Raw genomic sequence first — 17,961 nt, 5'->3', positions numbered from 1 at the left:
AGATGCTCAGGGTCACGAATGCAACACTTCCTGCCATGCGTGGCAACCTCTATGGCCTTGGTGATGTCATACATTATTATGCTGATGTAATGGATAGACAGTGGGGTGAGACATTGTCATTGCTTGACAGTGCATTGTCTGTGCTTGAGAATGTGGTGGTAGTAGGGCATCGGCCTCGTGGACCTAGGTCAGCAACAAGATCAGCTGAGAGTCTACATGGCCATGCACAGTAGTACCACCAACACTACCAAAGGGAGGGTGCTGTCCACACCACAACAAAGCAGGCCATTGGCACATGGTCCTGGCTGGTCCAGTCAGGGACATGGATCCAGCAGACGGCAGTTACCATCCGGGAGTAGTACTGCAGCTGGCCTTGGGGCTGGTGGTGCCAGTGAGATTCCTGGCAGAACCAGTTCCCATGCCCATGGCCAGAGATGGTGAACTGTACATCCTGCCATTTACGGTCCATGGCTGTCCAAAATACCCCTGTGTAGGGCAACCACATGGCTTGACTGTGTGCATACAAACACTCATACATCTCTATCACAGGCAGGTCACCACCGGATACACACAGCTCCTCTGCATGGCCAAGTTGAACAACACCCCTCCAGACACACACACACACACACACACACACACACACACACACACACACACACACACACACACACACACATGATGTCAACTGTATGTCCCAGCCAAGGACTCTGGAAAATCCACAATACACTCTCTGCATGTGATGATACCTGTGCCACATCCCTGTTATCCATACCATTGATGCAGGGACATTCTAATATGGGTCTGGTGCACAGGGTGAATATAGTACAGTGTAGTAATGTAATGCTGTGTAAGGTGCTATCTGCTGGCAATTGTTATGGGTACACATCAAAGTGTATGCACCTTTTTAGCCATGATGCATTATTCTTGTTAGTACTGCTGACTGACTGTAGTCTCACATACTGTATTCTGTTTGTCTTCCAGGTGTGTGTGTCTGCAGGCTGTGGGCCTGCTGACATTACCAATGATGGGTATGGCAGAGTGGAAACACAGTGACCTTTTAATAGTCAAGGTACAGCTGTATTTGCACATGTTTACCAGGTGTGTATGCATGCAACAATGTATGAGGGACACTGGGGGCAGACAGTGTGACCTTCCATACATACCCCTTGACACAGCCAGCTAGCCTTCATATATGTCACCTGGGTGTTCTGTAGTACCACAGGCTCATACATACAGGGGAGGTTAATTGAGTAATGGCACTAGGTCCCTCACAAGCCTAGCCATTACTTTAACCCCAACAGATTCACCTATCTGGTGGGCACCAGGTAGTCATAGGGCCTTCACGTGTCTACATATTGCAGACACATAGGCAACACACAATGTGCATGTGACATTATCAGATGTGAAGTGTGGGACACAACTTGTAGTAATGTGACAGTAGGCAGCACATAGCATGCCCATGGCAACTGCAACACACAGGACTTCCTCTGGTTTGCTACTATGACACCTTCTTTGTGTGACATTGCCTTAGCTTACAATATTTCTCATAACATTAAGGTGCTTCTGATGTGCAATAACTGCTCTATGCAATCAGTATAGAACTGCATGACATGTTTCTTGTTCTACAGTCTTGGGACCTCTTTTCGCTGTTTCAATTGTTGCCACAGGTTACACCTTGCCAAACATGGACTGCAACCTGCAGGATGGTACAGGCATACCTCTCATCTGTACAGATTTCCACAGACTGTCCAGATTTTTGCCTCATATTTTTGGTCCATTTTCTCATAAACCTGTGTTTTCCTGGCACATCATTGCCAAATTATTGTGGGTTGATGTCAAAAATAATGGCAGACATTATGAGTTGCAAACGTCATACCTTTCAGACTATCTATGCTAATGCAAAACCTGTTATTCTATCACCTTTATAAGTTTATAGGAACAATATTTGACAAGTGTCCCTATTATGTGACCTTTGTCACCCCATTATTTATGGCTTTGTAAACATCTCTTGCTCTAAGAGCTTGGGAGGTATGGGTACAGATGGTGGCCATACCTCTGACCTCTGCATATGTCCGCAGATTGTCCTGATGTCTGACAATTTCTTTCCATCTTTCATAAACTTGTGGTTTTCTGGCCAACATTTTGGAAAAATATTGAGAGACTGACATTGCAGTTTAATGACGGATATTGTCATGTAACAACACATACCCTTTGGAATGTGCATTCAAATGTATGACCTGCTCTGCTGTCTATTTCCCATGTGTGTCACAGTAATATGTGAAGGGTGTCCTCAGTGTTTGCTGTTTGCCCCAACTTCCCATATGGCTTTAACCAGATGTCTTTCTGTGAGTAGTTGAGAGGTATGCTGGTGCATGCATACATACAGACAGACAGACGCACACACACACACACACACACACACACACACACACACACACACACACACACACACACACACACACACACACACACACACACACACACACACACACACACACACACATTCATGACCTGCCCCTGCTGATAGCCAAACCTCTACCTGCCCAGTTTTACAAACGATACTGCTAAGTACATAACAGAAACACCACAGAGGTAATGTAGTGTTGCAGTGTGTGCCACTATTATTCAAGTGGGTGACAATGGCAGGGGCTGTTAGGATTGCCAGTGGTGAGTTCAGAGGCTGTTAACATGGTAGAGCCACCTGAAACACACACACTGCTGCATGGGGAAATGCATTGAAACACGCATGCAAACAGAGTTGACACTTCCCCTATGAGATGACCCACTTATCTATGTACAATACACAGTGATATGATGATTGCATGCACCACAGTGCCTTTGTGTTAGAAACTGTGTAACTGTGCCTGTAAGGTGGATGACATCTGTAGGGGCTGCAACTAGGTTGGCAATGGGGATGTTAAGAGGGTGGCAGGGGCACACAAAATAGTATAACCATCACATACACACAGTAAAGACAGACACAGGGGATATGCATACAGAAACACATACACAGTTGCTAATAGCTTACTAACTCTAAGTATCCACTGGTATGTACTATAGTGCACATTATATGCACCACAGAGATTATATGCTGGGGTCATAACTTACTACCTCTTACAACAAGTCATCTTGGGAATGCCTTCATGGATGGTGGGATAAAACACACAAAATAGCAACTGGTCTCATATATTGCTCTTACATACCTGGACAAGTGATAGAGTATCATACTTTGTATCAGCATGATATCTCAGACAGGTATGAAGTCTGATGCTGACATGTCTGTCACTATGGTAACTGACATATTTTGCAATGATTACTCATAAATGCCCATTGTTAGGGGGCACAGACCACATATAGATTGCAAACATGTAGATATTCCATATACATCTGTACAGATGACTGGTATGGCCTGTATAGTTTAACATGATGCACGTAAGGCAGGTGCCATTAACTGCCTTCTTAAAGTAATGACATGGGGAGGCAGTCAACAGGCCTTAAAATGGTATAATCAATACACACAACAGTCACAGGGGATATGCTTCACATACAAAGTGCAATAGTTGCCAGAACTATAATTCTCCAAAGTCAACTTCACGCTTCTTAAGACAGAAGTGGTAAACTTCACAACACCCATGCAGATGGACAATAGAATTACGACTGCTGAATCCTACACAAATGCACTTTATAAGCACTTACACAAGTGCATGGATCGTGCTATCCCTAACAGAACCAAGATGCTAGCCTCCAGAAAAAGTTAGCCAATCTGGTGGTCCCCTGCCATAAACAAATTCTACAACAGAAGAAAGAAACTGCTGCAAAAAAGAGTGAAATCCCATGATTGGAGGAACTCTCTGGTCAGCCTCAGTAAGAAACTGAGATCCCTCATAAAATCCTCCAAAGCTAGTTACAAAAACAAAATTGCCACTGTTTCTAAAGACAAAAACAAAGCATTCTATAGCTATGTCAATAATCTTAATGCCAACACTCAGATCTGATCTGAGTTACAGCACAATGGCACTAAATATACAGAACCAAATGATATTGCCAACATCCTGGCAGATAGGTTCAGTGCTAACTTTACCCCCCACTCACTCCTAAAGGGCCATCTCTATACCAGAAGAATGCAAAGTTCCTGTAATTACAGCTGCACAGATAAAAACCACACTCTCCAAAGCCAAAAACACACCATCCATGGGACCTGACAACATCCCAGGCTGCGTTCTACATGAACTACAGAATGAACTGGCACTCCACCTAAGTACCATGTTCAATCATAGACTCACCTCAGGCTTTGTGTTCACTGAATAGTGCACAGTGATGGTTATCCCTTTTTGGTTATCTTACTCCACAAAAGGGGATCCACCACGGACCCTGGGAACTACCACCCCATTAGCCTGATGAGCCTGTTGTGCAAGGCCATGGAATACACCATCATGGAACTTATAAACAAAGACATTGGTAATCTCCAAACTCTGGACCCCACCGAGTTCAGATTTGTAAAAGGCAGATCATGTCTCCTAACCCTGATAGACTTCTTTGAAGCAGTCACCAAAGCCGTAGATGAGGGTAAGGTGGTTCACACAGCCCATCTAGATCTCACCAAGGCTTTCAACACCATCCCCCACTCTGGAATTATAGATAAACTCACTAAACTGCGTATAAATCCTTGTGTCATAAGATGGGTTGCCAGCTGGTTCACTGAAAGAACCCACACTGTGAAAGTAGCAGACTCCAAATCCGACTTCAGACCAGTGAAAAGTGGAGTACCACAGGGTTCAGTCCTGGGTCTTTTCCTGTTTGGTATCTACTTCTCTGAAGTACAGGCTAACACAGAAGGTCTTTGGCTAATGGAGTTCACAGATGATTGAAAACTATGAGCCATAATCAAAACACCTAACAATGTAAACATCCTACAAAAGGGCCTCACTGAGACAGATGCCTGGTGTCAAAGCCATGACCTCAAGCTCAATGCCAAAAAGTGCATTGTCATCCCTTTTGATAAAACTCTGTACCCATGAACTACCACATAGGCAGTAGTCTACTTAGCACTGAAAGTGTGATAAGAGACCTTGGGACACAAGTGGACAGTAGTCTCTTCTTTGATAATCACATTGCCACAGTAGACAGGAAATCCTTCTACGTGGCACACCTCATCCCAAAAGGTTTCTTATTCAGGAAAAAAGAAGTAATTATTCCCCTCTACTCATCACTCATTAGACCCATAATAGAGTACAATGCCCCTTTTGGTATGTACCTCACAAGACATCTACAACAACTGGAAAGGCCGCAGAAATATGTCACAAAGGGGATTACCAGACTCAAACATGGAATGCATCATCATGGAACTTATAAACAAAGACATTGGCAATCTCCAAACTCTGGACCCCACCCAGTTCAGATTTGTCTCAAAAAACACCTGTCTCAAAAAACTCCAGCTTTACTCCGTCGTATATCGCCTACTCAGAAGCGATCTCTGCCTAACATACAAAGCAATATCAAACCCAGAGATGTTGGACATGCTCCACTTAAAGAAATCCCACTCCTTCTGAGCTACATGCTCTAGGAACCTAAACCTTGTCACCACAATAAACAAAACATGTTGGAGGGATAGATTCCTGTCCCAGAGACTTCCCATATTCTGGAACAAACTACCTATCTATATCAAACAAAGCTCATCAATAGCACTCTTCAAAAAAAATCTTGAAGTTTGGATGGGAAATAGGAAATTTACCCTGAGGATCACTTCTGTGGCTCTGCTCAACAGGGGCACAGGAAAATAATTTTCTTGGGTGGCGAAAGCCAGGGTACCTTTTTGGCTAGGCTTATATAGGCCCTAGGGCCAAAAGCCTAGTACCTACCTATGAATCTAAACATCAATACCTAAGCATTGAAACCTTAAAATTAGCGAACGTCCATTCTTTCCTCAGGAAAGAATTCACTAGGACATCGCAAAATAGAATAAACTTCTGAACCCAAACATAGTGGGAAGCTTCACCCCCCCCCCACAACTCCCAATATACCACTCCTAACTAAATATACAAACTCTGAGATAGCTCTACATTGGGGAAAGGGTAAATCCAGGATAACGGCCAAGCAAATTCTTTCCCAAGGAAAGAATTTGCGTATGTGGCCATTCGTGATTAGGTGTCTATAATTAGGCATTTGACAACCTAAGCTGTCGAACATCTAATAGGAACCCCTATTTGTACTATAGTATTACATGGTTATTGCATGTGCCACAGAGCTTATAGGGCTGAAGTGTGTATACAGGTACATCTAAGGTGAATGACATCAGTGGGCCTTATAAAGTAGGGCAATGGGAGGTGTACTGGGTGGAACATGCCTCAAAATGGTATAAGTCACACCCTGAGAGAATTTGGTTCTCACTCAAGCACACTCACAGAGGATATGATTCCCTCTCTCACACACACACACACACACACACACACACACACACACACACACACACACACACACACAGAGGATATGATTCACACACACACACACACACACACACACACACACACACACACACACACACACACACACACACACACACACACACACACAGGATATGATTCACACACACACACACACACACACACACACACACACACACACACACACACACACACACACACACACACACACACACAAACACAATTGCCAGTATTGAGTTTAGAACCCCTGCCTATCCAGTTATTTACACTACAGTGCTATGCAATTATCACACATGCGATGGAGCTTATAGGGTTGAAGAGTGTCCCAAGGCACTTCTAAGGTGAATAACATCCAGCTCTTGTAAAGTATGGTAATGGGAAGTATACTGGGTGGGAAAGGCTTCAAAATGCTTTAACCAAGAAGGGGGCATGGCCAAGATGAGCTGTGAGTAGCAGCACTTTTTTTATCTCTGCCTTTTCAAAATTTTTATGACAGGAATTTTTGAATATAACTATCTAAATAACACATTTTTATATAGCTGGATTCCTCTAAGTATCGACTTAGATAATATCTAAATATTTTTTAATTTTTTTATTTATTCCTGTCAAAAATATAAGAGATAATTTTCTGGCATCTGACTTCAGTATTAGCTTCACAAAATCTTTTCACCAGGATACAACATTAAAAAAGAGCTTCAATCTCTACTAACTACCATTCAAGAACTCTCAACAAAAATCGATAGAAAGGACTTGAAACTTGATAACTTTAAAGAAAAATGTTCACAACAAATGGAAACTTTATATGGAGATCTTAAACAACAGAAGAAACAAATTACAGGTATAGAAACATCATTAAATAACATGGACTGTAGGATTCAGGAAGATGAGCACAATATAGAATTCCTTTTAAAGCAAAATACCCTTCTTCAAACAAAAATAGATGATCTAGAAGATAGATCACACAGAAACAACATCAGGATCTTTGGGTTACTGGATAATATTGAAGAAAATAACATGGAGAAATTCTTAACCTCATGGCTACCTGAGATTTTAGAGCTTCCTGAAGCCCTTTCCTTTGGTATTGAAAGGACTCATAGATCCTTGGTTCCATCTAAAAATGGTACAAAAAACTCTACAAAATCTGTCAAAGTGAGATTCTTATCTTCACATGACAAGGAAATAGTTATAAAGACAGCCTAGTCTAAAACACCGATGAAATTCAAAGATAATATCATATGCTTTGATAGTGACTATTCTTTTTCTGTTATTGCCAAAAATAAAACTATTTTACCACTGCTTAAAGAACTTAAAAAAGCCCAAATAATGACTCATTTACTTTTTCCAGCGAGACTGAAAATCTTCCTTCAAGATGGTCCAAAAGTATTTGAAGAGTTAGACACAGCTATCACATTTATTAAATCTAATAAAATATTGGAAATAATTGATTAAATGGATTGGGTTAGCTCTAGTCTTAAAAGAATTGCAGACAATGGATCCTGGAAAACATTTGAACATAAGAAGAAGTTCAAAAAATAAGTTGTTTTAGAATATAATATTTTTATTTTTCATTTTTTTATAATTTATCTCATGACCTAGAAGTTTGGAGAGATGGAAATGGTTCAACAGGTGAGTGTTGTTGTTACTTCTCTCTTTTTGCTTCCAGTTTGTCATTGATTAATTAGTATACACCAATTAATCTTTTTTATTGTACCTTGTTACAATTCATACATATATTAGTATTTTATTAATTTATTCTGTCTTCATAAATGTCAGAAGAAAAATTCAGACGAGTCACATCTGCCTTAGGTGATGAAAAACGTCTTTATTAGCAGCTAACCAGATTACACATCATGTTGGCCAAGATGATCTCCTCCTCTGGTCAACTTGTTTACTGACATCAACTTTTATACTGCAAGCAAAACAACTTTTCGTTACATTTCTGACCGTTGACAGTTGGCTATGGAAAAACACCTGTGGTAAACATGTTTATCAAAAATGACCTCAAACCAACAGTTAGTGCAGAATGTTCAAGAAGCACAGAATGTTCAGTTCAACAATGGTAGCTCAAATTTTCCAGGACACACAGCCTGCTTCAGTAAATTAACTCTTACTCGGACGTGTGTCCTTATCCCAGGCTTCACTAAGCTATAACCAAGTCTCTTTATTCTGAAAAGCAGAAAACAGATATTATTCAGGTTTATAAGCAATGCTGCATTTTGTTCACAGATGAGGCCCATCTTTGATAGGCATACCCCAACAAATAACATGTTCACTTTGCAGGAAGAGGAAAAAGACAAATAACAGTATGATTTTAAAACTTTTCTCTTAACATTTCCCCCCTGAAAACACTTTTTATTTGTCTTTTTATTTCAGCAATATATGGTAAAAACTAAATTTTTCTTTGCATAAATTACTTCATTGGCAAGACAAACCTTTAAACTTCAAACAAATTTGCAAAAAGTCACATTTCAATGTATTCCCTTTCACCAGTCTGTTGCAATTGCTGGTACATCGTCTTCGTAACAGCAGTATCAACCAGTCTTTGTAGAAGACCTCTGATACAGGGTATACAACAGCAACCACATACCACCACGATAGCCACAGCAATTCCAATGGACACCAGGAAACTGCTGATGAGATGACTCCATTTTCTAAACCACGCTTGTAGAAAGTCTGTAAAGGGATTACTTACCCCAGAGTTCTCTGCCAATTCTTTGGATAACATTTCCAAACCTTTCAAAGCTCGAGTGATACTTCCATCAGGTGCAGTGTTGTTTGGAATGTACGTACAACAGAAAGTCCCAAACATCCCACAAACTCCTCCTTCTTTGGCCAGGAGCATATCCAATGCAATTCAATTCTGCCATGCCACCTGCGAAGTGGCCTCCAGTTGTTCAGCAATTCCTTTCAATGCATCTTTGGTATAATTCACAAAACGCTGCTGGTTATAGTAAATGTAGTTGATCCAGTCCACATTCTTATTAGGTTGAATCCGGACAAAGATGTATGGAAACCAGCTGCTATTTGATTTATTGCTTTGTATTCATCAGGTACGCCCCTTGGTACGCCAATGCTATATATGTAGACACCATTATCAAAGGATTGCTTCGGTGCCTCTCTTTTTCACCTACTCAACCACTTCAGCTTTATCTCAGGTTCTCTTACAAAATTGCTTGCTGGAACTGGGAAAATGTAGAATGGCAGAATTAACTTTACAAGTGCACAAGTTCCCTTCCAGGGAATCGTAAGCCTTGATCTGAGTTTGTTGTCTCCACATAACCACCATACGTCTGCTAAACAGTGAGCTTGGTTCTCCAGAAATGGATTTTCATTGCCATTCACAGTAACATTGCAATAGTTCTGTCCCATATTGCCATAATTCTTCCCTGTGCCATCTCCAGAAATGCACATATACGAACCTGGATAGGAAATCACTGCAAGCGGTTTCTCAGCATTGCTTATGACTGGAAAATGCTGAGTTTCATTTTTGCATTTATCTTCAGTTTTGTTGAAGAATAATTTTAACAGACACGTTAGGTTACCTTCATCTCGCATCAATGGGACTGTCGCTAGTTGCTGTTTACCTTCAGCACAAGAAACACAGTTCTCATGATGTGCCTCTCGGGTACTATAGCTAACCCAAGATAACCATTCATTATGGTGTACGAATCCAGTCTCGAGTAACAATTGTTCTTCTTCTGTGAAGGCAAAATCTGCTTTACTTGTCACATTTTTAAGGCTTTGTACTTTAAGTTGGAGGGTCCCCAAAGGATCAGTTCCAATTGGAAGGGACACTCCAATTCCATAAACTCCTGAATCACTTTCTTGTGGTGACACAATGGTTATAGTAATTACTTCGGTACCTTGGAAATGCACAATTTTTATTCTTTGTTGCCTGCTTTTATCTTTCTCTGGTATCACTGCACCACTTGTTTCCCATCCATTCACATCTGTTGACCACCAAACATTTGACCAGGACGTACAGTCTCTATTGCACAAATATTTTGCACGAGTCAAGAAATCATCATTGTTCCATTTAGAACAGTCCAAAATTCCTTCACAAAGTTTTACCTTGAACACAGTAGTAACACCTGTTTGCGCTTGCAGCACCACCATTCCTTTTTCTGTTGCAACTGTTCCTTCTCATATGGACATATTTACTTTCACCACCAAAATCATCATCATGTAACAGTTGAACATGGCCATCCTCCCTAAGGACTACCTGGCGCCATTGGTTTCTTCACTGGGTTTGAGATGAACTAACCCCTATTGGGCTAATCCCCCTTTGTAGCCAGACTTTGCGCTCAGAGGTCCGGTGGAGTTTGACCAATATCAATGGCAGAAGGAAAAGTCTTGAGTTTTTTACAGTGGGTGATATGAATTCACGAAGTCCTCTCAGCGATCTTTACAGCCATAGGTGTCGAGATAAGTACTTGGTATGGGCCTTCCCACCTGGGGGATGACCAATTCTTTCTCTTCACAATTCGGATCCACACCCAGTCCCCGGGTGCCATGCTTAACAAGGTTTCATTTCTGGAATATGCAAAGGAGTCATTGGTTACAAGAGACTTGACATTTAGCAGCTTATTCATATAATCCGCTAGATCCCCACCCTCCTCACATTCCACTGGCAACAATCCTTGCCACTGCGGGACGTAATATGGTCTCCCAAGCAAAAGTTCAAATGGTGTAAGTCCTTTGTAGGAGGGTGAGATTCACATATACAGGAGTGCCAAAGGAAGGCACGCAGTCCATGATCTATGTGTTTCTGCCATCAGTTTGCGGAGCTTACTCTTCAAGACACCGTTGTGTCTTTCCACCAGTCCAGCTGACTGGGGATGGTAAGCACAATTGTACTTGAGATCAATTTGAAACACTTGACCCAACTTCTGAACAATCTGGTTAACAGAATGAGACCCATTATCACTGTAAATGTATCTTGGTAAACCAAATCGAGGAATTATTTCTGTAGTCAAAAGTTTTGCTACTGTTTGTGCATTCGGGTGCTTTACTGGAAAAGCTTCTACCCATTTAGAAAAAGCATCAATAATGACTAAACAGAACCTTTTTCCCTCTGAGGGTGTCAATTCAATAAAGTCCATACAGAGTGTGTGGAATGGATATGGAGGGGTGGGGAATGTCTGCTGAGACTTTTTAACTCCCCCCTGAGCATGATACTTTGCACATAATAAACAAGATAAACAGAATTGCTTTGCATAAGTTGAAAACCCTTTACACCAAAACACCTTAGACACTATTTGAATCATCGTCTGTACTCCTACATGGGCAGGTCCATGACTAACCAATGCCGCATACCTAAAAAGGTTTGAGGGTAATACCATTTTGCCATCTGATGCCCTATACAACCCATCCTGTTAAGTGATACCATATTTTACCCAATGACATTTTTCCTTCTGTGTTGTCAATGTTTGCATTACTTTTAGTGACTCTAAGTCTAAGAGGTGTCCGGGTTCTAAATCACTGTCATGTAAAAGCAAATCATTTTCTTGAGCTGCCTTTTTTGCAGCCATATCAGCAAGTGCATTTCCCCTGGAGACAGGATCTTTTCTGTTGGTATGTGCAGAACATTTACATATCGCTATCTGAAGTGGTAGTTGCACTGCATCTAACAACTGTAAAATTAAATCTCTGTGATTTATTGGTTTGCCTGTCACAGTAACCATTCCCCTATTCTTCCATCGTTGAGCTAAAACATGCACAGTGGAGAAAGCATATTGACTATCTGTATAAATTGTTACTTTCTTACCCTCCCCTAAGGTACAAGCTCGAGTCAAAGCCACCAACTCAGCTGCTTATGCAGAATAAATGTTTGACAATCTTTTTGCCTCCAAAACTTCATTTTCTGTGGTGGCTGCATACCCTACTAGTGTTTTTCCTACAGTGTCCTTCTTTGCTGATCCGTCTACAAACAAAACAAGATCAGAATCTACCAATGGAATATCCATTAAATCTAGTCGGGGAAGCACTTTGTCATGAATGCTCTCTAAACAAACGTGTGGAGTACCTTCTTCTGGAGTCGGCAAAAGTGTCACCGGATTAAGAGTAGTACATCTTTCTATGGTCATATGAGGCTGTGTCAGCAGCACTGTCATACATGACAAATGTCGACTAGGAGATAAAAAGGTTATTTTATCTTGCAAAAGTATAGTAGCAACTGAATGTGGAACCCGCAATTGTAATGGGTGAAACAAAACTAATGATGCTGAGGCTTGTACTGCCATGGCGGCTGCCACTACAGCTTGAACACAATGCGGCAATGCCCTTGCAACCGGATCTAATTTAGAGGAGTAGAAAGCTATCGGTCTCTGTTTATTCCCATGTACTTGTACCAGAACCGAAGTCATATATCCTCCCTTACAATCAACCATTTGTACAAACGGCTTAGAATAGTTCAGAAAACCCAAAACAGAGGATCCTGCTATCAATTGCTTAATTCTGTTGAATGCCTGTATTGCCTTATTTGTCCACTATATATCATTCTTAGCTGCCGTGGGAGTGTCATAGATTAGTGCGGTCAATGGCCCTACTTCCTCATCATAGTTATGGATCCAACTTCTACAAAAATTAGTCACACCTAAAAAGGACATCATCTCCCGCTTAGTTGTGGGCATAGGTGCCTCAAGAATTGCTTGTTTTCTTTTGTTCTCCAATTGTCTAACTTCCTGCGAAATGAAATAACCCAAGTACTTTACTTGTGCTTTCCACAATTGTAACTTTTCTTTATTTACCTTATGTCCTTGCTCAGCTAAAAAACTAAGAAGGGCAAGGGTATCCTTTCTACAACTTTCCTGCATGGGTTAGGCCAACAAAATATCATCTACATACAACAGAACCTGGCTTCCCTCTGGGGGAACAAACTGAGCTAAATTCGCAGCCATTTCATGTGCGAATATTGTCAGACTCTCACAATAACCCTGTGGCAATCTGGTGTAGGTGTATCTTTTACCTTGATAAGTGAATGCAAACCAAAATCTACTCTCCTTATGTAGTGGTATGGATAAAAAAGCATTGCTTATATCCATGACAGAAAAATATCTGTGCTGAGGTAGTAAATCATTAAGTAATGTATAGGGGTCAGGGACCACTGGTGCTCTTGGGATCACAGCCGAATTAACTGCTTGTAAATCCTGAACCAACCTCCATGACCCATCCGGTTACTTTACAGGAAACAACGGAGTATTGCAGGGTGAATCTGGGCATTCAACAAGAATTCCTACCTGTTTTAGCTGCTCAATAACTGGCTTAATTCCTTCCTCTGCTTGTTTACTTAGTGGGTATTGGTGCTTATGAGGTCTAAAACCTGACTTTGGAGTTATACAAACTTCACCTGCTGTTTTCATCAGTCCCACATCCCCTTTACCTTTTGACCATAAATCTACAGGTAAGGCACTTAACGCACTATCTTCCTCTTGAGTTAGAAGGATTTGTCATGCCATTTCTGTTTTGTCATCCCTGAGGTGCACACTTGGTTGTGCCCAAGTCACCCAATTTAATCTTTGTACCTGGATCTGTTGATCCTTCAACTGACTTTCGGACATTGTGTCCCAATTCGTTACCTTTTTTTCCAAATCTACCTAATGTGTCCCCACCGCTTTAGTAATTGAAATATGTGGGCTATAACCTGAGTGATATAAAGAACTCATTTCCATGGTCAAAGTACAGGTCACTACTGTATTACCTTGCGTATCCCAAAACATATCATTCAAAATTATCCTTGCACGTTTGTGCTTAAAGAATTATTTTTCAAATTCTTTATCCGGACCAGGGGCCTTCCTAGAGAACATTGTACAATGTAAGTGCGCTGCAACCTGCAGTGACCCGCTCCTAGATTTACTTAAAGCTAGGTTGATCAAATCTGTATCAACCCTCCCCGGCCCGTTTGAAATCAAGTCCTGGCTATACCAGTAAAACAAGTCTTGTACTCCCTGTACCACCAAGCCATCTGCTAACCTTTTCACCTCAATGCCTTTAGGCGTGGGAATTGCTGCTATTCCAAACAAATGCATCAAATCTCTTCCCAGCAAGTTAACTGGACAAACTTTCGATATAATTACCATACACCTAACAGTTTGGTTTGTTTGCGGATCTGTGAACAATAGAGGATGAGACAGTGGTTCCTTATAGATTTTCCCGTTTGCCGCTTTCACAAGGACAAACTCATCTGTTTCGCAGTTCGGAGGCAAAACTGCTGGACCCAAAAGTGTACGCGATGCACCTGAATCACATAAAAACTCCACTTTTTGTCCCTCAACCAAAAACTCTATCATGGGTTTTTGATCTAGACGCATAGCAATACCCAAATTTGCCAGGTTTATGACTTCACAGTCACATTCCTGCCCTTCCTTATGAGTGTTCCAACATTCATCGCAGAGAGTGTCTGCCTCATCATCATCACAATCATTCTCACTTTCTTCTTCTCTACAATAATCACAATAATGAATTTGGCGCCTTCCTTTACAATCATATAGTCATGCGGAGCCCTTGTTCGTAAGCTGTTGGGGGTGTAGCCACTCTTCACAGTCGGCAGAGAAGTGCCCACGTCTACCGCACTTAAAACATTCTCCACATTTTAACCTTCCCTCATATTCCTCTGAATGTCCACCCGGTTAATTTAACGTGTCCCATTTCGGGCCCCCACTTTTTTTTATGCCACCACGGCGCCCTTGTCCCCTTTGGTCCTGTACCAAGAATATACCACCATCATCCCCTACTGCTAACACTTGTACTTTCTTTTTCTTTTTTAAATTGAAATGTCGCTCAGCATGCCGTGCATATTCAAACAAAGGTTGCAGTCTACATGTTCTATGATCTACCATATGCTTAGTTATAAAACTACTTATCAGAGCCCTACAACCCTTAAGAAAAGCATTTTTCAATTGCTGTTCATACAGACTATCATTGGTCTGATCCTGCGGAATCATCATTCCACAATGGTTATTGAACACTTCTGTCAATCTTACAATATAGTGATCTACAGATTCATCATCATTTTGGATGCACTGATTTATTACTGTCCAATCTGCTCTTGGATGCCACTTATCAGAAATTCTCGTTAACAGATCAGTGACTCGTGTGTCTAACACCCCAGAATTATGCTTTAATGTAGTGCCGTCATCTGCCTTACATGTCCAAGTACCACAAACTAAGTGCCAATCTGGACCCAGGATTTATCGCAGTACTTGTTCTACTTCTAAACCATTTAGATGATAACTTAAACGCATACCAACTATGTCCTCAGAAAACTTTTGGAAATTAACCTTGGGATGAGGAATACCATCTGTAGCTCGTTTTATATCCTCTCTAGCCCAGGGACGATAAACTAAAATAGTTGGCTCTTGTCTAACATCCCCTGCTTGTGGGTTTGCAACTTGTATTAAAGGAAGAGCTTCTGAGTAGTCAGAAAGTTTAATGGCCCAACGTCCTTGCCTGCTGGTCCTGACCTTAACTGCATAGGTTGGTCTACCTGTTGCAAAGCAACCTTGGGTACTACAGGAATTTGCGGGTAAATTGGAGGGGTCACAACACTTCCTTGAGCAGCCAATAACTGACCCTGCTGTACAGATCCCACATCTTCAGACTGATATTGAGGAGGTTCTGCCGGTACGGCAGCAGCAATTTCCCCATACGGTGGGGCAGTTGCCTGCCTTTGTACCGCACAAACTGTATGCTCATCCTCCTTATCTAAAAATAAAGCTACTTTTCCACTTGGCACCAGTGATCCCTTTTGACTTATTTTTTTTCTTTTTCCTGGCTCTGTTTTTCTTTTATAGCTCGTTTATTTGCTTCTTCTAACCATCTCTGTGTTTGGGGAAATCCCAATTTTCTTTGCTTTTTAGTTCTAGTTCCCGCATCTCTTTTCAAATCTCTAACCAATTTTGCACAGGCATTCTTATTCAGGGTACCATCAAAATCATATTTCAACTTCCGCTTTTTCAAAAATTTAACATTATTTTTGTTTAAACCTTTCATATACTTAGCATCAACATTTAAACAGACATCACTCTCACACTTGCGGCAACTCGAACCCATGTTTCCACTAGATTTCTTACTTTAGGACTGTATCAAAGTTATTTTACAGGGCTTAAAATGGGGCTATCTTAACGGGTGATCCTAACAAAATAATCTTAACAAGTAATCCTACCCACCCTTAACTAAAAATAAAACCCTTGTCGACAAGGTTAAATTAAATTAAAAGAAAATTTAGTTTTCATCCTACCTGAACCAGATGAGACTCCGTTTCCCCTTTTGGTTCAGAAACCGTCCCTCAGATAGGGATCAGAGAGCGGCCGGCCTCCTCTCAATGACAAATCAGTTGCAGAGCTTTCAGTCGAGGGAATCTTAAGATGAGAAACCCTCACCTGCACAGGTTTTTCGTTCTCTCTGTCGGTCTGATCCGTATCTTCGTAGAGGTTTCAGGTCCGAAGGACCAAAATGTCAGAAGAAAAATTCAGACGAGTCACATCTGCCTCAGGTGATGAAAAACGTCTTTATTAGCAGCTAACCAGATTACACATCATGTTGGCCAAGATGATCTTCTCCTCTGGTCAGCTTGTTTACTGACATCAACTTTTATACTGCAAGCAAAACAACTTTTTGTTACATTTCTGACTGTTGACAGTTGGCTATGGAAAAACACCTGTGGTAAACATGTTTATCAAAAATTACCTCAAACCAACAGTTAGTGCAGAATGTTCAAGAAGCACAGAATGTTCAGTTCAACAATGGTAGCTCAAATTTTCCAGGACACACAGCCTGCTTCAGTAAATTAACTCTTACTCAGCCATGCATCCTTATCCCAGGCTTCACTAAGCTATAACCCAGTCTCTTTATTCTGAAAAGCAGAAAACAGATATTATTCAGGTTTATAAGCAATGCTGCATTTTGTTCACAGATGAGGCCCATATTTGATAAGCATATCCCAACAAATAACATGTTCACTTTGCAAGAAGAGGAAAAAGACAAATAACAGTATGTTTTTAAAACTTTTCTCTTAACAATAAATATCTGATAATAGTATTTAAATCTTTACTTTAATATGCAAGGTTTGACAGTATTTTGTTTTGATATGGAAAGTCAATTTTACTGCCTCTTAGTTGCTTATTGAACTGTTATTGTTGACATGTGTGCTTAGAGAGTATTTCGATTATAGAAACCATATGCATAATAATTGATTTAGATAAAATATTACTGTTCTCGTTGTCTTTTTGGGCAATTAAACTACACACATGAAGAGTTTAAAGCTTTATCTTTATTCTAGATTAGCTATTTACTGCCTTTTGATTAACAGCATTAGAGCTCTTGGTAAGTTGGTGGAAGGTGGCATGTTGTTTGGATATTATATGACTTGTAATTCTGCTATGGTCTGTTTTTTTATTGCAAATGATTAGTGAATGTATGGGTCCAATTGTGGTGATTGTCAAGTGGACCCTCTTTTATTTTTTGTTTTGTATGGTCGGCTCTGTTTTGGTGCTTTTGGATTGTGGTTGCCTAGTGGTGGATT

Source organism: Protopterus annectens, chromosome 14.part0 (genome assembly GCF_019279795.1).
Source record: "Protopterus annectens isolate FY-2018-M chromosome 14.part0, PAN1.0, whole genome shotgun sequence".
NCBI lineage: Eukaryota > Metazoa > Chordata > Ceratodontiformes > Protopteridae > Protopterus > Protopterus annectens.
Note: the sequence above shows the minus strand (reverse complement) of the source record.